Below are 22,778 nucleotides of genomic sequence, written 5' to 3'. Positions count from 1 at the left end.
TTTTAGTTTAAATCTTCCCTCCTTCCAGGAAGTCTCCTGAGGAGAAAGGTTAACAAGCTTAAATCCTTTAACACCTTCTCCTAGCACTTAACCTAGAGTTAAGATAAATGTAGACTGTCAATTGTGTTACTAGGCAATATTATTTATTGTAAAAATGACTCCCAGATTGGTAAAAAGCATTTAAACTGGAAAGACTAAGTTAACTATAAAAGCTTGTTACAAAAACATAAACAAAGAAAGGCTTTGATTCCCTGCAGTGTGTATTTCTTGAAACTAAGCATGACCCTTGACGGAACCTGGAAGCTATTCCTGGATGGTTATCCACGGTTCCTTTCATATATGACACTTTTCTATGCTGAGGTGACACACATCCACACATTTGATCTCATCAGTTACAATCCAGGACACATTTTGGTGAGTATGAAAGCTCACCTGGATAAATGCAAGGCTTCTCAATGAAGATGTATTTTATGCTGATATGCTATGCTCCTGGTCTATATCCTCCTACAAAGTTAGTGCCAGGTTGTCTGTCAGTTATTGAGAGTATAAATGTCCATCAGAACGTCTGACCACTGCTGGTCATGCAGAGTGGGTGTTGTACCTTTCTTTCCCATTACAACTCTTACTGGCCTCTTATCCTTGGATTTATTCAACTGTTGCAGACTCTACAATAGAATACAATAAAGTATTTTTTGTCCTGACTCTTATCACCTCCAAATAGAACACATTCATCTTGAGAATATTTCTTTAAAACCATGCTTAGAAGGAGAGAACATATAGAAAAACCTAGTAAAATCTTGCTGATTACAAATATCTATCTCTTTTCTTCCCTCCCTCCATCTTTTTCCTTCTACCTCTCCCTCTCACATTACCAAAGACAGAACATAACCCTATATTCATTCTGCGTATGCCTATAAATGGAAGAAAATTACACTTCTTCAAAGGAGGGAGTTCACTCCTTCTCCTTCTCCCACCCTATTTCCTTTCCCTTTACCTTCTCCCCCTTCCCTCTAACTGCTCTGCAACATCTGAGAATGTAAAATATATATATATATATATATATATATATATATATAAATTAATAAACTTTAAAAAACAAAAGGAGGGAGTCCAAAGAAGAGAATATGCAAGAAACCCTTGAGAACTACCAAGCAGGTTTCTACAGATGTGTCCATCACCATCATCCTTGATTACATCTAATTTTGCCTACTATTTGACAGAATTCTACTAATTAACAGACATTAATCTGAAATCAGCTTCCTGACACTGTCTAAAGAGTTTTCCAATGGGCAAATTCTCTTTCTAATTTCTGTTCAGTCTATACTGTATCATTTAAGATGTATTTTCACAAAACTGTTTAAACCCAATTCTAAGCTTATACCAATTATACAGAATGGAATAAAATAAGTCATAAGACACCATAAGGTGGAATCTTGCTTGAGAGCAATGCCCCAATTTCTATAAAATTCAACAGAATAAACAAAACAGTAGAAGACAAAATAGGGAAAAAGCATGAGATTGCCATCTGTTAAAAGAGATGAGAGGGCTGGCTAAGGTTAGCTCAGCTGGTTAGAGCACGGTGTTATAACAGCAAAATCGAGTATCCAGATTACAGCACCTGCCAGCCACAAAAAAAAAGAGACGAGAAACATTAAACCCAAATACAACACATGGTTCAATCAAATTAACAATAAAAAAGTCTGATAACAACAGGGATAATGTAAATATGGTCTGGACATTAGATATCTTTTCAAAAATAATTGTTAATTTTCTTAGGTATGATGATAGATAGACTTTCTCATGTACCACAATACTATTTTTTAAGATGCCTAGTGAAGTACTTAAGAGTAAAATGTCACAATATCTATAATTTAAAGTACTACTTTAGAAAAAAAATACATGTTAAATCAGGTGAAAATTACATTGGGATTCATTATTCTATTTCTCTACTTTTCTATGTTCGAGAATTTGTATAATAAATTTCAGCCTCATTTTCTAATGTGTTATAATAAACATAACATAAAATTAACCAACTCTTAAACATTTTTAAGTGTATTCACTTAACAATATTCACATTGTTGTTCAACCATCACTACTATCCATCTCCAGAACTTTCTCTTCTTTCCAAACTGAAACTCAGTACCCATTAAACACTATTTACCCATTCCGCCCCCCTCCCCCCAAGCCCTTGGCATCCACTATTCTTGCAGTCCTATGAATTTAACAACTCTATGTTCAAAGTGGTATCATACAATATTTGTCCTTTTGTGACAGGCTTATTTCACTTAGCATACTACTCTTGAAGTTGCATCCATGTTATAGCATGTGTCAGAATTTCTTTCCTTTTTTAGGCTGACTAATATTACATTGTATGTATACACCACAACTTATTTATCCATTCATCCATCCATGGACACATCAGTTGCTTCCACCTTTTGGCTATTGCAAACAAATATCTGTTTTAGTTACTGCTTTCAATTATATGGGGTACATACCCAGAAGTAGAATTGCAGAATCATACAGTTATTCTATATTGAATTTTTTGATTAATCACTATTTTCCACAAGGACTGTACCATTTTACATTCCCTCCAACAGTGCACAAAGGTTACTTCACATTCTTGCCAACACTTGTTATTTTGTTTTGTTTTTTATATAGCCATCCTAATGTGTGTAAAGTGGTATCTCATTGTGGTTTTGACTTGTATTTCCCTCCTGATTAGTGATGTTGAGCATCTTTTCAGGTGGTTATTGGCCATTTGGACATCTTCTTTGGAGAAATGCCTATTCAGGTCCTGTACTCATTTTTTAATTGGGCTGTTTGATTTTTTGTTGTTGAGTTATAAGAGTTCTTTATATATTCTAATCAATCCCTTATTCAATATATGATTGAGAAATATTTTCTCCCATTCTGTGGACTGTCTTTTCACTCTGCGGACAGTGTCCTTTGATGCATAAAAGTTTTTAATTTTCATGAAGTCCAACTTACCTATTTTTGTTTTGCTGCCTGTGCTTTTGGTGTCATATATAAGAAATTATTGCTAAATATACTGTTGTGAAGATGTTCCCTATGTTTTCTTCTAAGGGTTTTTTTGTACATTAGCTGTTAGGTTTAGACATTTGATCAATTTTGAGTTAATGTTTGAGTTAATGTTTATATACAGTGTAAGGTGGGGTCTAACCTCGTTCTTTTGCATGTGGATATTCAGTTTTGCCAACATCATCTGTTGAAAACATTGGGTATACTCCTTTCTCCATTTAATGACCTTGGTACCCTTGTCAAAAATCATTTGACCACATATGTGAGGCCTTATTTCTGGGCTCTCTATTATATTCCATTGGTATACATGTCTATCTTTATGCCACACTATTTTAATTACTATAGCTTTGTAGTAAGTTTGAAATCAATTATGAGACATCCAACTTTGTTCTTTTTCAATATTGTTTTGGCTATCTGAGATCCTTTGAGATTCCATATGTAGTTTAGGATTGATTTTTCTATTTCTACAAAAAACATAACTGGGATTTTGACAGGGAGTGCATTAAATTTGTAGACTGCTTTGGGTAGTACTGACATCTTAATAATATTAAGTCTATCTTGCGGAGATAAAGGAACTCTCATACATTGTTGGTGGGACTGCAAAATGGTGCAGCCTCTATGGAAAATGGTATGGAGGTTCCGCAAACAATTGCAGATAGATCTGCCATATGACCCAGCTATCCCACTGTTGGGAATATACCCAGAGGAATGGAAATCATCAAGTCGAAGGTATACCTGTTCCCCAATGTTCATCGCAGCACTCTTTACAATAGCCAAGAGTTGGAACCAGCCCAAATGTCCATCATCAGATGAGTGGATACAGAAAATGTGGTACATCTACACAATGGAATACTACTCAGCTATAAAAACGAATGAAATACTGCCATTTGCAACAACATGGATGGACCTTGAGAGAATTATATTAAGTGAAACAAGTCAGGCACAGAAAGAGAAATACCACATGTTCTCACTTATTGGAGGGAGCTAAAAATTAATATATAAATTCACACACACACACACACACACACACACACACACACAAACCGGGGGGGGGGGAAGAAGATATAACAACCACAACTACTTGAAGTTGATACGACAAGCAAACAGAAAGGACATTGTTAGGGGGGAGGGGGAGAGGGAGAAGGGAGGGAGGTTTTGGTGATGGGGAGCAATAATCAGCCACAATGTATATCGACAAAATAAAACTTAAAAAAGAAAAAAAAATACTTCAATGGTGGCTCTGTTCTATAGAACTTAAAAATTCAGTTATCATTTTGCTGCAATATAACCAAATTTGCTTATTTTAATAATAATAAACAATGTTAGAATCTTTTTAAAATCATGATTACAATTAAAAGCTTGCATTTTTGAAGTGAGTTCTACCTCCAAATAACACTTTAAAATGGTTTCAAACAATCTAACTGATTAGCCGGCATCAGCTTAGGAATTTTCTTTCAATGTTCTGAAAAAAATGTTTGGCATCAAAAATATATAAAAATATAGTAAGTAAAAAAAAAAAAAAAATTAAGTCTATCAAACCATAAACATAAGATGTCTACCCATTTATTAATATCTTCTTTAATTTCTTTCAGAAAAGTTTTGTAATTTTCAGTGTACAAGTCTTTCACCTCTGGTTGAATATATTCTTGAATATTTTATTTTTTTTGTTGCTACTGTAAATGGAATTGTTTTCTTAATTTCCTTTTTGGAATGTTCATTGTTAGTGTATAGAAATGCAACTGAATTTTGAATGTTGATTTTACATCCTGCAACTTTCCTGAATTCATTTATTAGTTCTAATAGTTTTTTTTTCTTTTTTCTTTTTGTGGAATCTTTAGAATTTTCTACCTTTAAGATCATGTTGTCTGCTAACAAAGACAATTTCATTTCTTCTTTGCCAATATGGATCCCTTTTATTTCCTTTTTCTTGCCTAGTTCCTCTGGCTAGGACTTCCACTACTACGATGAATAGAAGTGGCAAAATGGGGCATCCTTGTCTTGTTCCTGATCTTAGAGAAAAGGCTTTCAGTCTTTTGCCACTTATTATAATATAATTTCATATACAGCCTTTATAATGTTGAGGTAGTTCCTTTCTTTTTATGGCTTCTTGGGCGTTTTCATTATGAAAAGGCATTGAATTTTGTCAAATGCTTATTCTGCATCAATTGAAATGATCATGTGTTTTTTCCCCTTAATTCTTTTAATAAGGTGTATTACACTGATTATTTTTTGTATGTTGAATCACCTTTGCATTCCAGGAATAAATCCCACTTGGGTTATGGTGTATAATCCTTTTAATGTGCTGTTGATTTCAGTTTGCTAGTATTTTGTTGAAGATTTTTGCATCAATAGTCATAAGGATATTGGTCTGTAAGTTTCTTTTTTTGTAGTATCGTTATCTGACTTTGGTTTCAAGGTAATTTTGGCATCTTAGAATGAGTTAAGAAGTGTTCCCTCTTTTTCAGTTTTTTCAGAAAAGTTTGAGAAGGATTGGTGTTAATTCTTCTTTAAATGTTTGGTAGAATTCACAAGTGAAACCATCTGATTCTGGGCTTTCATTCTTAGGAAAAAAGAAATTCTTTGATTGTAATCAGTTTGATGACTAATTCAATCTTTTTACTAGTTATAGGTCTATTCATACTTTCGATTTCTTCCTGATTCAGTCTTGGTAGGTTGTGTGTTTCTATGAATTTGTCCATTTCATCTAGGTCATCCAATTTCTTGGTGTACAATTGTTCATAGCACTCTTTCATAATCCTTTTTATTTCTATAAAATTGACAGTTATGTCCTCTCTTTCATTACTGATTTTAGTTACTTAAGTCTTCTCTTTTTTTCTTAATTAATCCAGCTAAAGGTTAATTTTATTGATACTTTCAAAGAACTCTTGGTTTTGTTGCTTTTCTCTTGGCATCATTTTCAAGAACTTGGGCACACCAGCTGGTACACATGATTATCTGTATGGCACCAGTGCACAGATGACAGTTACTCATCTAATGCTGGTCTTGTAATTGCAAATTTAAAAATTTCCCAAGCATCCCAGTAAATCCGAACTTCCCTTTTAAATCTGTAACAATACTTTACAAGTCATCTATACAAAATTACACTTTAAAGCTTCACTTTAGAATGGTAGAGACATTTAGTCAGTGTTTAAGACCAACATTACTTTCAGGAAATTCCTTTCCAAATAACTTTCAATTCTGAAGATAACTCAACAGTCTGACATCAACTGCTTCAGTGCCAAATAACACTCATGAAACAGCCAACCACCTCCATAAGAAAGCCTCCAAATAAGCTCATATCCAATTGGTTCTCAAGCTACATTCCTGAGCATTATTGATATTTCAAAAACTGGACCAAAATACTCCAATGCTATAATAATTGTAATCTTTTCCTAATTTGCAAAAGGACTTAATAGACAGTAATTTCAATTTGATTCTCTCAATAAATGTATCTTATACTACAATAAGTATCAATAGAATGTATACTGTATCGAGCACTAACAGAAAAAAGAAGTGAATAATCAGTGATAAATTTTAGTAGAAAATTTATAATAGCCAGTCACATTTCATTAAATAGGTTATTTTTCCTACAAATGTGATCATAGTCACATATGTATATTACATACATACGGTACTATAAAATTTCTTCCAAAATATTGTTTTCAATTCATATAACACCTGAATACATCAATAACTTCAGTGTTCCTTAAAAAGTATCATGATTTCCAGGAGTCTGACAAATAGAAATACTAACCTATACCATAATTAAATTCCCATAAAACAAAACAACAAGGCTTAATTTTTTAAGCAAAAATAAGATGCCCAATATTTTAATGAAAGGAAACAGAAGGTTACCCAGTAAATTCCTCTAAAATAAAGCCATCTATTATGGATTGAATTGTGTCCCCCCAAAAGTTTAATGCATTGGAGGCTTGGTCCCCACTGTGACAATGTTAAGAGAGTAGGAAATCCTATTGTGGTGGTTGAAAGGCAGAGCCTTGGAGAGGTGATTGGATTGTGAGCACTGCACCTTTGTGAATGGATTGATCCATTCTTGGAATAATGGAAGCGGTTCTGGTGGCTTTAAAAAAAAGGGTGAATGATGTCAGTCTCACTCTCTGCTTCTGCTATCTCGAATGAGATAACCTGTTTCACTGAGGCCACCATCAAGGAAGACCCTCATCAGATGTGCTCCCCAGACTTTGGACTTCCCAGATCCTGAAACTGTGAGCAATAAATTTTGTTTTCTTATAAATCACCCAGTTCCAGGTATTTTGTTATAAGTAACAGAAATGGATTAATACACCACCCAAACTAAAAGCAAGCCTGATCTAAGTTTTTTAACTATTACCACCAACCAAAGCAAAATTCCTCAATCTTCTGATCTGTAGTCAGACCTGTTATCTGTTGTGCCACTGGTCCATGCCTCAAAGCAAAATTATTTTAGCTATATGATGACTGTTTTACAACTTGATTTTTAGTTTGAAGAGTTAAGATGACTGTTTTACAACTTGATTTTTAGTTTGAAGAGTTAAGAAAGAGGTTTCTCCAAGACACGTAATTATTTCCAACCTCAGGGCCTTCATATGAACTGTTCTCAACGTTTCATGTGTACTCAAATTGCCTTTTTCCCCACATAAAAACAATACTTGAGTATTTCCATCAAAATATCAATCATAATAGAATCAAGGATATTTCTACTGCTAAGTGACAACTCATGTCCTGTTCTTCTCCAAAATGTGCCCTTGTCCTTATGCAGACATAGGCAACAGTTGTCTTTTTTAATATTAAACATTACTGAGCATTATTCATTAAATTGTGACAAAGATTCTTTGCTTGGCCAAACTTTAGCCAGGCTTCTGAATCTTCTGCTAGGCCTATCTGTGCACTTCCTTGTAAAATCTAGTTTTAGTTAAGAATCCTACTAAGTCAGTTACCAAGAACCCGCTATCCTTGATACCTGATCATCCTCAAGATCTATCCCCATATCTGATCAGGTTCCTCATGCTCCACCAACCCTCAGGTGATACCTGATCATCCTGGCCTTTTTTCAACATGAATCCTGTTAGGTTGGTTTAGCCACAATCTCCCTTATCCCTGATGCTTCCACTTAGTAATTTTCTATCCACTGTCCCCCACACTGCTCCTTGGCTATAAATTCCTACTTGTCCGTGCTGTATTCGAAGTTGAGCACAATCTATTTGCCCCAATGCAAAACCTCGCTGCAGTGGCCCCTATACCTATCATGATGGCCCTGAATAAAATCTTCCTTAACATGCTTTAACAAATGTCCTTTAAAAATTTTTTCTTGAAAGAAAGACCACAATGATTCGTTGAATTTTCAGAAGGAGAGAACAAACCTAAGGGTACTGGAGATGGGAAAGGCGGGGAGGGGGGTGCTGGAGAGGGACAGGTCAGGTAAAGGGCAAAAAGAAAAAAATCACACTTTGTAATAATAAATATGCTAATAAAAAAATAAATTTAAAAAATTAAAAATAAAAATAATTTTTTCTTTAACAAGTGGAATTAATAAGTTGTGGTATATGCATATAATAGAATTCTCTTCAGCAATGAAAATGAGTAATAGCTACATGAACATGGATGAATTTCACAAGAAAAAGCTGCACAAAAGAAACAAGTCACAATGAATGTAAGATCTTTAATCCCACTCATATGAAGTTCTTTAAGAGTCAAAACAAATTATATTATGTAGAGATTTACATTCAAGAGGCAAAATCATAAAGAAAAGAAAGGAAGTAATCATAGCAGAAATCAAGACAGTGCACGCCTCTAGGGTAAGAAAGGGGAGTGTGATCAGGGAGATGGTGCTTCTGGGAGGCCAGCAATATTCTATATCTTGACTTAGACTGTGGTAAGATGGGAGTTTTCTTTATAACTATGCTTTAAACTATACACAAATGTTTTATGCAGTCTCCTGTATTTATGATATCTAACCATCTTAAAAAAGAAAAAAATAGGAATAAAGTAGCCTGACAATCATAACAGGGTTTTTGTTGTTCTGTTTTTCTGACTACAAAGAAATATTCTGAAAAGGGGGCAAGTCTACCAAGATCACACTCACTAAGTGAATCAGCAAATAAGCAAATATTAAAAACCTATTCAATCCCACAGTTATAGCTTCTCATTAAATGGATATGAGATGGGATCTGGTGATCCGTATTATTCATATTATTAACATGTACTTCGAGGTAATTCTTATCACCAGGAAAGTTTGAGAAATACACTGTAGTCCAGGATATCACAAATCACCTGGAGCCTGTGATAAAAATAAGTGTTCCCAGGCTCCTCCTTGGTGATTCAGACAGAAAGCCTATAATTTGGATTTTTTTTTTAATGGCTTCTAGTGAATCCTTATGATCAAGTCAAATTTGGAAAAACTGTTGTTGACCAAAGTTTGGCAAGTGGCACACCAAGACACTATTCATAAACTTCTTCCAAGTTAATGGGCAGTGGGTAAAGGATCAAACTAGAGAAGCAGATAAAAAAAGAGAAATAACAGTGCTAACAAAAACACATTTCATAATTCTCTCAAATACCACTGTTGTCACCAGTGCCACAATAAACCACACAGCAATCAAGAAAAGGACAATTGACAATGAAATTGCCTTCATGAATGTCTGAATCTTAAACACCATTTAGGGAAAGACGGTAGAAAATTCTGGTTTTCTTGATTATCAAAAATATCATGCCCAGTGGACTTGAAAGTATCAAGCAATCTTATGAACCAGAATGTTTTATTTTTATGACACTTCACACAAATGTCACCACCATCACTACAGCCAACACTAATAGAAAACTTAATTTTGTGCCAGGCACTGTGTTAAGCATCTGACATGAATGGTTTTCCTTCCAATCCTCAAAACAACCTTGTAGAATAAAACAAAAACAATGCAGGGGAAAAGCAACTTGCTCTGTCATTCCGGTTCCCCTATTTTTGGAGACAATTTCTGGATATGAGACTAGAGTCTAAATGAATAATTAACCAATTTCCTTAACCATCATGCTCATCCCTCCTTCTTTAATTTATGCACAATTCCTGAATTCCTGTACAAAAAGTTGAGCATGCTCAATAACCCATACACAGTTTGGGTGTTAAGCATGAAATGTGGCCTACTATGTTAATGGTGGAGCAGTATGGGGCACCACATCAAGTTACACCATTCCTATTGATTATAACAACTGCTTCTTTAAAACACCACGCCACAGCTCTGTTCTTGGTTTTCTTTCGTAAACGACAGTCAAGTAAAAGACAGGCAAGTGTTCTGCAACCTGCCTATATACCTGTTACCTACCACGCCTTACTCCTCTTAACCTTCTCTATTTTTTAAATTTATCATAATATTCATGATGTTCTGTCATACTATAATTTTCTTCATAGTTAAGTTTGTTGTTTAGTGTCCATCTTGCCACAATAATATATACTCTCAAAGACAGGAATCTTTATTTTGCAGAAGTATCATAAGTACCTGAACAGTGCCTGGTATGTATTAGATGCTTAGTATTTGTAGAATGAATGTACACAAAGCTTCTCTTGATATCATCTTCTGCAGAACCTCTGAAAATGTGGCTACCTGTTAATGTTTAAAACTTTAAGACTTTAACATTAAAAATGTTTTATACATACATTAAAAATATACATAAATACTATGAAACAAAATAACTTATTAATACATGTAAACTCTGGGTGATGGGACTCTATATAGTTTTTATTTTTTCCTTATATTTATCTGCATGTTTCAGAATAAAAAACTAAAATTTTGTAAAGTCTATTTCATTTTATATAACATATACTAAACAAAAGACTAGAAGAAAATACACAGAAATCTGATCCACCTGCTCAACTTTTCTAAGTGTGCATTACTTTTACACAGAATCACATTTTTTTAAATGAGTGAGCAAGCAAGAAGGCTTTTAATTCACAAGTCTATTCACAATTTGGAGGAGATGAAATGACTTCTTTTGAAGTGAAATACACAACCAAAAAAGAATTTTAAAAGGGCAGATCTTGAGCAGAGAGTTAACAAATCTGAGCCATCATTTTCTCTCTGTAAGCACTCAATTACATTCAAAAGATTCTATTCCACACTACATCCTTACAGTTACCATTACTGCCATAAAGGTCAAATGTAGGAGTCACTTGGGTTCTGACACATACACATCAGTTGGCAATACATCACAATCAACCACAGGTGATAGCTAAATTAATTGTGATTACAAGCATACCATTTCCCACTGACAAGGAGCTCAGCGCTGTGCTCAGCCCTAAAGGCACAACCAAACCAATATCGAAACTCAAATTTTTAGATATATCTTCTGGAACCACTCCAAGCACCAATTCTCTACCAGAAGGGTTCAATCAGGAGACAGAAACCATATACTATATTAAACAGAGGGAGTTCAGTATAAATAATTATTAAGCTATAATAGCATAGTAAATATAAATATATAAGAACAGGTGGGGAGGCACAAGAGAGAGGGAGTCAAAGGGACTTGAGGACACTTCTGGGAGTGATAGATATGTTCATTAACTTCATTACGGTGATGGTTTCATGGTTATATAAATATGCCAGACGTTATCAAAGTATATACTTGATATATGTACAGTCTATTGTATATAAGTTGATTATAAGTCAATAAAACTGTTTTTAATTTTTTAAAGGAAAAGAATTATTTACACTATGATAGGAAAGTTAAGACTAAGGGAGATACCCCAAAAGGACAAACTTGGAAGAGAGGTCCCCTCCTCAAGGCTGGAGTTCAGTCTTCATTGAGGCAGGTGTGGTTGTAGTACATTAGCTAACAGAGAATTTCACTGGATTGACTAGACCAGAGCTGGTCCAACATTGTCAGGCAAGCAGGAAACAACTCTATGCAGTGCAGGTAAGCTGAAGCTGGTGAGTACAGAGGTAGTCAGGACACTGTTGCAGGCACAAGGCCTAGAATGTGCAGTATCTGCATCTAAAAGTTTGCAGGAAATAATTCCACAGGGTTTAGACAAGCCAAGGATGATGGACACAAATACAGAAGTAGTCAAGTCACTGCAGGCATGAGGTCTGCAACGTACAATGTCTACATCAGAAGGGTCACAGCAAAGCTAGCAGGCCCAGACTGGGCTGTGATACCACTGACGGCCTATGCACTTTGGGCACATGACTGAGGCACAGCACCACTGGATGTCCCCATGTATAAGGACCTGCTGAGAGACCATGCAGCAAGGAGCAAGAAAAAACAGAACTCACAGGAACTAGGAAGAAAAAACACCTTCCTCCAGCAAGTCTCTCCAGCACCTGATAAAGTTTAACATCACGTTCTTTGTAAAGGAGAGGTGTTTAGAGTCTAGTCCATTATCTTAAAGCAGGTACTGAAGGGTGAGTTTGGAGCAGAGAAACAATAAATTAGTAACTGGCACAATTTCCTTTCTGTCATAACAATATTCAAATAAGGCAGTACATCTCTCACTTACCAAAAGGGAGAAGAGGAAAGTGAATCTATGGCCATTTGTGTGCCAATGAGGAAGCAGAGTCTGAAATAGTAACCACATTCTCTTTGCAATACCATTTATTTTTAAAGTCACACAAGTTTCTATTCTAGTCTACACTATTACCCATGTATGTGTTAAAATGAAAATGTTTTAAATTATACAACAATTTTATTGTTATGCTTATCAGCTTTTAGAGACTGCCCACATTCCTTGGCTTGTGGCCTCTTCCTCTGTCTTCAAAGCCAGCAAGGGCAGATTGATTCCTCTCATCACATTACTCTAAACTCCTCTTCGGCCTCCTACTTCCATTTTGAAGGACCCTGTGATGACACTGAGCTCACATGGATAATCCAGGATAATCTTCCCACCCCAGGGTCCTCAACTTATTCACATCTGCAAAGTTCTTCTTCACATACAATGTAATATATTAAGAAGTACCAGGCATGGGCCGGCCCGTGGCTCACTCAGGAGAGTGTGGTGCTGAGAACACCAAGGCCCTGGGTTCGGATCCTATATAGGGATGGCCAGTTAGCTCACTGCTTGAGCATGGTGCTGACAACACCAAGTCAAGGGTTAAGATCCCCTTACCAGTCATCTTTAAAAAAAAAAAAGTACCAGGCATTATGATATGGACATCTTTTGGTGGGGGTGAGGGGCCATAAATTTTAATTTATTCATTTGTGCATTTATTTACATTGGTGTGGAATCAGAAATCACTGTTTTATTCAGTGGGTTATAATTTGCTATAGTAATTATTATTTTGATGCCCAACTGTCCCCAATTTGGCCAGTGGAGGCTCATTCAAGCTGGCTTCTGTGTCTTTTCAACATATTCCCATCACTCTTGAGCAATTCTTTGATTTCTGGCACAAGACCTTCCAATCCCATCTTGTGCTTTTCCTGCCTCAGCCCTGAAATCCGCCGTTTCTCTAAGGTAAATATTTGTTTGTAGAAACCTTATACTCAAGTATTTGGGGGTTATAAAGCATCAGGGCAACAACTTACTATCAAATGACTCAGAAAAAAATAAAGGTCTTTGTACTGTTTTTACAACTTTTCTGTAACTTCGTGATTAGTTCAAAATAAACATATTTATTTTAACTATATAATGTCATCTGCAGATCAAAACAAATTATTTGAGGCTTGTCTAAATATCAGTACTGCAGATGACTGAAAATTTACCAGATATAAAAATCACTGTTGGTGTTAGGTAAAGTTATAAATGATAAAACAGCTAATGTTTATTATTCAATAAACATTACTACATTTCTGGCTATTACTTAATATGTATTATTTCTTTAAATCCTTATAGAGTTGTGAGGACAACTCTTATAACAAAAACTGCTTATAACAGTGCCTAACATATAGCAAGTACTTTAGAAGTATTTGCTCTTCTTTTTAAGTAATTTGGCCCAATAACACCTCTTAAATAGTGCAGCTGGGATTCAAATAAAGGCCTGTGTCATGAGATCCTACTCTTCCCAAATCATCAAAGTATTGTATAAATTTGTATTTCTTTAATTACTTATGAGGTTGAAATTGTTCATGTGCCTATCCATAATAAAATCTTATGGCTAAATATTTGAAAACTTCTTCCAAGGAAAACTAAGAAAGGTAAACTAATGTACGTTAATGATAATTTATATGTTCAAATCAGCTTCCATTCCAATCTTATGCTTATTATTCATGGATCTCTGAATATGTTTTATCCCTGAGGCTTTCCCCATAACATCAGAATTAAGTGGCAAAAACATAATAATTTTTAAAATAAATTATGTATTAGCACCTTTCTCAAAGCTTAAAGAAAACAAAATGTTCTATCTTCTTCTACTATCGCCATATACGTTTAACATGATACAGGAATGCAGTAGTACAGGTACAGTAAAATAATTGTTCAATGCTATACTAAAAGGACACCTCATACTCTTCATATTCAGGATAATCATACAGCATACAGATCAAATTCATTAATGTTCCACATTCCATTTTTCTATTTACCTATGTGATCCAGCTCACTTAGGTAATAAGAAAGTAAATGACTGTTAAAAGCAATTGATGATACACATAAAAATCAGTTCCATTTCTATATACCAGCAACGAATAATACAAAAATAAAAATTTTTTAAAAACCTTCCATTTATAATGTTATCCAAAAGAATATTCGAGAATAAATTTAACAAAGGAGGTGAAAGACTTGTATGTTGAAAACACAAAACATTGCTGAAAGAAATAAAAGATACATCCATGTGTTGGAAGACAATATTGTTAAGATGGTAATAATATCCAAAGCAATTTACAGACTCAATATATTACCTATCAAAATTCCAAAGGCCTTTTATGCAGAAATGGAAAAGTTGATCCTAAAATTCATAAGGCATTGCAAGGGGCTCCAAGTAGGCAAAACAATTTTGAAAAAGAAGAACAAAGCTAAAGGACTCCCATTTTCTGATTTCAAAACCTTACTACAAAGCTGTAGTAATCAAAATGGTGTGGTACTGGCATAAGGACAGATATATACACAGAAAGAGTAGAACTGAGAGTCCAGAAATAAACCCATACATCTATGGCCAATTGATTTTCAATAAAGGTGTCAAGATCATTCAATAGGAAAAGAACAGTCTCTTCAACAAGTGGTACTGGGATAACTGGAAATTCACATGCAAGACAATGAAGTTGTAACCCTTAACAAAATATACAAAAATTAATGCAATATGGACCAGTGGCCTAAATATAAGAGTTAAAATTATAAAACTCTTAGAAGAAAACACAGGGATAAATCTTCATGACCTTGGATTTAGCGACAGATTCTTAGATATGACACAAAAAGCATGAGGAACAAAAATAAATGAATAAACTGAACTTCAAAATTAAAAACTTTTATGCACCAAAGGACATTACCAAGAAAGTAAAAAAACAATCCACGGGATGGAAGAGAACACTTGTACATCTATAAGTGCACAGTATCCAGAGTATACTAAAACACAACTCAATAACAAAAAGACAATCCAATTTTTAAAAAAGGGCAAAGAACTTAAATAGACATTACTGCAAAGAAGATATACAAACGGCCAATAAGTACATAAAAAGATGCTCATCATTAATTATCAAGGAAATACAAATCAAAACCATAGTACGATTCCACTTCATATCCACAAGGATAGCAATACTAATAATTTTTTAGAACAGAAAATAACAAGTGTTGGCAAAGATGTGGAGAAACTAGAACCCCCACACATTGCAAGTGGGAATGTAAAATGGTTTTGTTGTTGGAGTGAGCAGGACTGAAGCCATGTTGGGACCTAAAACTGCCTGGGCTGCAGTGGGGGGGGAGGGGATTTTGAAAAGGACAGTTTTTTCTCTCCACTCTTTCGTCCCATCCCCTGACTTCCTTATCTTGCTTGCTAAATAGGAAAACAAGGCCGAGAAGCTAATTAGTAATTTGCAAAGCTATCAGTTCTTCCTTTGAGACTTCTGGAGTTTTGAGAAATGATCAAGGCCAAGAGACTGGAAGCTGACCTTGGGCACCAGCCAAGTACACCTGCACAAATCAAAATCTTGCAGGGTCTTGAGATAACAGCAAAGTTAAGAATAGAAACCAGACAAGGCCTTGGTGAGACCTTGTACCTAACCCATAGAAATGGACCTCTCGTAACTCACATCTCTTTCTCTCCTGCTTTTCAGCTCCCACATTCCACTCCCTCAACCCCTCCTTTAAAAACTCCTCAGTAAATCTAAATCTTTGAGATGGGATAGCCTACCATCTCCTTCAGCTGAATACATATGCTTTTCTAACACCAACCATTTGACTTCTGAGTTTTTTTCTTTCCTTCTCAGGGGGGCGAGCAGCCGGACCTGAGTTCAGTAACAGTTTCACCACTGTGGAAAGCAGTTTGGCACGTCCTCAAAAAGCTAAACATAGGGTTACCATAAGACCCAACAATTCCACACTTGGTATTTATCCAAAAGAAGGAAAAGAGATACTCAAACAAATAGTTGTACAAATGTTCAGGCCAACACTATTCACAATAGCCAAAAGATGGAAACAACCCAAATATGCATCAGCAATGAATATATTTACACAGGATATATATACACACAATAGAATACTATTCAGCTGTAAAAAAGTAGTGATGATAAATGCTACAATGTGGGTGAACCTTGAAAACATTTTGTTAAGTGAAAGAAGCCAGGCATAAAAGGTCACATATTGTATGATTTCATTTATATGAAATATCCAGGATAAGTAAATATATAGAAACAGAAAACAGATTGGTGGTTGTCATGGGCTATGGACACTATGGAATGAAGAGTAATTGCTTAATAGGTGTGGGATTTTATTTTAGAGTGATAAAAATGTTTCGAAACTATATAGGATAGTTGCACAACAATACAAACATACTAAATGCCACTACTGAACTGTTTGCTTTAAAATAGTCAATTTTACGTTATGTGAATTTCACCTCAAAAATTTTTTCAAAAACAAAACGCAATTAACATTTATAATTCATGCTGGACAAATGTGTAAATTACAAATACAGTTCTTCCTTTTGAAGGTAAAACATGCAAACTGCAAGCACAGTAATTACGCAAATAAAGTATTCAACAACATAATGAGATGTTTTATACCCAAGTAAAGTAGAAGTTCAACTCCTACTCTCTCTCTCATGACTCATTCAGAAATATTTACTTATCACCTGTTCCTCATCAGGATTATTTCCCAGTGGAAATTCACTCCTTCTATAAAGTTTAATTATATATCTCAATCATTAGAAACTGAGCCTGAAGTACAATCACATTCAATCAATTAAACTTCAACAAAATTCTAACTCCTTAGAAATGATTCTAAATCAAATTCTTGTAGCCAGCCAGAAATTGTCATATATCAATGAGCAAAATATCCCCAAATTTCAGTTGTTTTTTCAATTTACATTATCGTGGCTATGAATATTTAAATGATTTAATGTCTAAATATTTCACGATTATTAATACCCTAAAACCACAAAATTAACAATGTTCCTAAACTTTATTTCACAGTTAAAAGACTGATTTCCCCAAGAAAATCTATACCATTGAAATATTTAAAAATAACATAAATATCTTCCTCATAGATCCATCTTAAGAGGAATGTAAAGGTAGATATAAAAATGCCTGATTGTGTTACTCCCTGCATAAAATTCCTTAACAAATTAAACAGCTTTCAGAATAAAGTTCAGAACTAAATTGTGACTTAATACAGAAGTTCTTCATAAACTGACTCCTGTCTTTGTCTTCAGCTTAGTCCCTTGTCATTTCTCCAGTCTTTATACTCTAACCATGTAAACTTTCTCTTCTCCCAATCTCTCATTATGTGCCTTCTCTGTGCCACCACAATGTAACAAAACAAATTTAAATTGTTCATTATTCATTATTCTTCAAGCTCCTTAAAGTTAGGAACCACACGTTTTCTGATTCTGTATACCTAGAACCTAGCACAATAATCAGAGGCAAGTGACTGTTGTATAAAATAAACTATGAAAGTGTGAATAACTACTATGTTCCATTATTAAGGTCTAAAATACTATGGCTTATTTTTCCTTTACATAATAGCAAAAGTAAAACTACATATTAGGCTATATTTTGATCTATTTTTTAAAATTATAATGCAGTCTTCGTAGTAAATAGCACCAAACATAACATTAATTTTGTAGACATCTTTTTTAAACAACTAGTTCGCTCACTAAGAGTATAAATTTAGCTTGATGCTTATTCAATGGAAGTTCATGATCAACTCTATTTTATCTACATTAGGAAAGTGAAACAGTGCAATAGACATTTCATAAGTCCTAAAAGCAGATTTTTTAACTGGAAAATTCCAACTACGTCATTCACAGATGAGGAAATCAACTGAGAAGTGAAGTTATTTATGCAGTCACCCAGCTAATTAGTGGACAAGTTGGGTAACACTCACGTTCCCTTAATGTTGATGTTTTCAGCTATAATATAACCTTATTTCTATTCAAATCTCATAGACATGGCAAGCAATACAATTCATAGCACCTTTCTCTTTACCTCCCACCTTCAATCTAGTGAGTACATGGGTCCTTAATACTTGCTGCATTTGACTTATTACTTTTAAGATCTAGCCTCTGCCTTAACACAACCTCCTCCTCCCTGTCAAACATCAATGAACACCTACATTTGCTGAGCATTATAGGCTCTCCGATTTTAACAGTTTTGTTATTGATCAATTTAGGGTAACAAAGAGGGGATAACAAAAATAATAAATCTGGAGATGTTAAAACAATTCAACATTCAACATATGTTTATAAATGCCTGGCACCAGACAAAAATCACAGCGTCTTTCAAAATTTTTAGTGTGAGAATCCCTAGCCTCCAATTTACTGGCTCTGTTTTGAAATAATAAATTGGAGCCTTGCTAGATTTACAAAATTTTCCCTCCCCACTACCTTCCCTCCTGTCCTCTCAGGACACAAATCAAAATAAGCTACAGAGAAAAATAATGAGTGCATCTTTACTATGTGAGAAATTTCTATCTCTGAGCAATTTCAGAAGTCACATCATTCCTGTGAAACTCTGACCCACAGGCAAATGACTGCTTTAGGCCACTTCCTCACAATGTGAGCATTTGGTGTCTTCCTGTTTATGGAATACACAAAGATTCTAGTTTTCATTTCACATTTCCAAATGTCTGAACAACTCCTCAGCTCCAAAACTAAACTTACTATCATCCTCTGTCCTCCTAAATCCCCTTCCACCAAAACCTGTTCTTCATCATGATATCCTTATTTCCGTTAATAGTATCACTATCTAAAAATTTGTCTTAGGCCCATACTCTTGTCAGTTACCAATGTCAATGTCAACATTTTTCAAATCTAAACCCTATACCCTTCACTACAATCACCATTTCCTGCCTCAACTACTATAATTAAACTAAACTAGACGGTATTTCCTACCTCTAGAGTTCTACTCTGCTACTGGGCCTCTGTTCCCAAACTAATATCCATGAAAAGGGGTTCTTCACAACCAAAAATAATATACAAAATCTTTAGTATGGCATTTAAGGGTCTCTATAATCTGTATCCATCTATCTTTATCAGCCTGTTCCTTAAACATACAACCTTGGCAGATGTACTCTGCTTTTCCTACCTATATACCTTTGCTAGGGTAGTATCCTGTGTGGAACTCTTTCCTCCCCCATCCTTCTCCAACTGCTAACAATCTTCCAAACGACCACATTGTCAATGAAAGGAAAAGGCTGTGGCATATCATTTACTGAACACAAACTCTGTCTAGTGCTTTGCAAATTATCCTAATCCAAACAAAAACACTATGAGGAAGGTGTTAAGGAAACTGAGTTTACCCCAGGTCACCAGTAAATAAGAATCCAAAATAACCCAATAGCATTCTGTATATTTTAATAAAATATGACACAAGATGGACAGGCTTTATATACTCAGGATACCTGCATTCAAATTCCAATGGAAAAACTAAGGTATCACAGATATGTAACTTGCTGAGTTCACACAACACAAGTAGCATATCTGTGATGCCTTACTTTTTCCATCTATAAAAAGGAGATAATTGTACTATCTACCACATTGATGACTGTGAGAATTACGTGAAATAATATAAACTGCTTAGAAATGTATTTGTCCCACAATAAATAATCAATATTAGCTATTGTAAGTTTGTTATTCATATGCTATGATATATAAACTTACCAATCATATGCTCTCATTGTTCCCAAGTCAACTGTTGTACAGTGTAAAAGCTTCCTAAAAGCTTAATGCTATATTTTTGATAGATGCTCAATAAATATTTGCAGAATACATGGATTTTTAAACAATTCACCACCATACTTTATTAAAAGGAATCCACTTGTCTACTAATTCTGTTTCCTCTTTCAAGAAAACAATACTTATCAACTTACTTCCCCTTTTTATGTCATGTAAAACTAGCATATGCAATGCCATAAGGTGGTAACATGTCAAATGGTGCAAAATGTCAAAAATGATTTTGATTCAAACTCATTTTGCCTTCTGCTCAACATTATTAATTCCCAGATTTTAAAGTGTCCAAAATCATACTTTTTATTTAAAAGACAACCATTTTTAGGTCATACCAACATGAAGTAAGCATATCATGATATCTGACCAAGCCATTTCATTTCACACATCTTTATGGCAAGAACAATAAAACATAAAATGCCCTCCTATCAAACCTAACTCAAAGAAATAAAACTACCCCTACAGCCATATTCCTACCCTCACGTTGCTAAAATTAATGCCTAAAAAACTTGTGATAAATCTGGGATGCAGAAAAATATCAAGGGAAGGGAGCTAAATGCTAGCAACAATTTATTTAGGCCCTTCCAAAATGCTTCTTTAAACAAGGATAGATGAGAACTTACCCTAAACCCTTCAGTAGTAAATGTCTCAAACCAAGATTTTGTCCACATGATTTACATTACACATAGAGACAAGACATCAAGCTGGCTGAGTTCAGAGGCATAGGTAAAAAATACATTAATAAAACAGAAAAGTAACTGTGCTTCTATGCAACGATTTCCAAAAACAAACAAACAAACAAACAAAAAAACCTTTGAGGTTTAACTATGTAACAGACATATCTTATTTCATTTAATCTGTACAACACCTTCTTATTTACAGATAATGATAAAGAATGAGTAAGCGGCAGAGCTGAACCCAGCCTGATTCCTAAATTTGGGATGCAGTATTTTGAAATATCTGTTTTTGCCATAATCCACAATAATACACTTAACATTTACATCTTCCTCTTGACACACACATATTTTTTAAAAGCTGAAACAAAAGCTTCATAAAATAATATTTATTCTTACTCCACAGATGTCTTCTAATATCTTTTTTTCTGTCTTTCTTCCTTTCTTTTTAATGCTTATGTCTATGCACTAAATTGACTCCAAAATCCACTAACAAATCTTTATTGGCCCTGCACTACAGCACTGCACTACACTTCTTACTTCCTGTTTAAAGTTCATTTTACCTGCTACCACAGTCCAGTTTTGTTACTTTGAAAGACAGCTAATCCTCCTCGATTAAAAATTGTCCTTAAATGGATTAAACCTTTGAAAGCTCTTCCTTAAATTTTGAATTGTTAGTTTTCTCTACTAGAATTCTTTGGAGGCACGCCCACCTTGCTTATATTGTATCGAAAACTGCAGATATTCTCCGTGGAGAACAACACATCATTGTTGAAAGGAACGCATTAGTTCCACAGTTCTTGCTGCATCACTGACAAATAGTAACAGCTGGGCAGGTTTGGGGCAACAACACAGGACTTGAGCAGCTGCCCACGGTGCTGAAACTGAGGATGAAAAGATAATTCTGGAAATTTACTATTGCCAGATTGAGACAAAATAGAGGAATTAACTAAAAACTGGCAGAGAACACTCAGTGGCTGCCACCAAAGTTGCGTGAGTGCTTCTGGGACACTATCGCTTGGCTTCTGTGTCTTGCCCACTCCCTCTGTGGGACAGAATTCTTTCATCACTGCAGGTCAACTTGATAAGCGTCCTGGGAGAGTTGTGACTTTAAGAGGGCAGAGACGGAGCATCTGGCCCTAGCACGGTCACGTCCCAACCTGCAATCTGAGCTTCCGGGAAAGAAAAATGGGGTTGGGGGTAGGAATAAGAAAGAAAAAAAGTGGCTGTCCTCTTTTTTATCCAAAGACAAAACAGCCCCTGCAACTAAAGTCGAGCAATTCCACCCCAGGACTTTGCGGCAAGGGCTTGACCAACACAACGGTTCCAAACATCTCCGCTCCTGCCGCGGCAGGAACGTAAGAAGCAAAACCATGACCCACAACTTTAAACACACACGCTCGCGGGACGGGGGTGCGGCGGTGACTCAGTCCGCCGAGGGCCGGGCTTCTCTTAATCCTTTTGCAAAAAAACTTAATTTACTCAGCGCCCAGCTGGGAAGGAGCAGCAAAGACCTCAGCAGCCTGGCCGATTCGGGACTCGAGGGCCAGTGAGGGGGGTGTGTTCTCCGGCCCAGGCCCCGCGCGGGACAACCCGACGCCGCGGAGCCGAACAGACTCTTACCTGGAAGCCCGGCCCCCAGAACACAAGCAGGCTCGTGGGGCGCGTCGCTGCGGGAGAAGTCCCTACCCCGACTTCATGACTGAATATCCGCACCGACCCCCACAGCCCGGAGGCGGAGCGCGGACAACACAGAGGCGAAGCGGAAGTCCCGCCC

The 22,778-nt window shown here is 35.5% G+C and overlaps 1 protein-coding gene across 1 annotated transcript in view; it reads right to left on the bottom strand.

Annotated features, from left to right (window-relative positions):
- The window catches only part of RNF13 (ring finger protein 13), a 152,497-nt gene extending 129,719 nt beyond the window's left edge, over positions 1–22,778 (bottom strand). The window contains exon 1 of the mRNA XM_063076804.1: positions 22,625–22,778. The gene's annotated coding sequence lies outside the window, so the exon portion shown is untranslated. The remainder of the gene's footprint in view (positions 1–22,624) is intronic.

This window comes from Cynocephalus volans, chromosome 1 (assembly GCF_027409185.1).
Source record: "Cynocephalus volans isolate mCynVol1 chromosome 1, mCynVol1.pri, whole genome shotgun sequence".
In the NCBI taxonomy this organism is placed as follows: domain Eukaryota; kingdom Metazoa; phylum Chordata; class Mammalia; order Dermoptera; family Cynocephalidae; genus Cynocephalus; species Cynocephalus volans.
The sequence above is the reverse complement of the archived record's forward strand: the minus strand, read 5'-3'. Positions and strand labels throughout refer to the sequence as shown.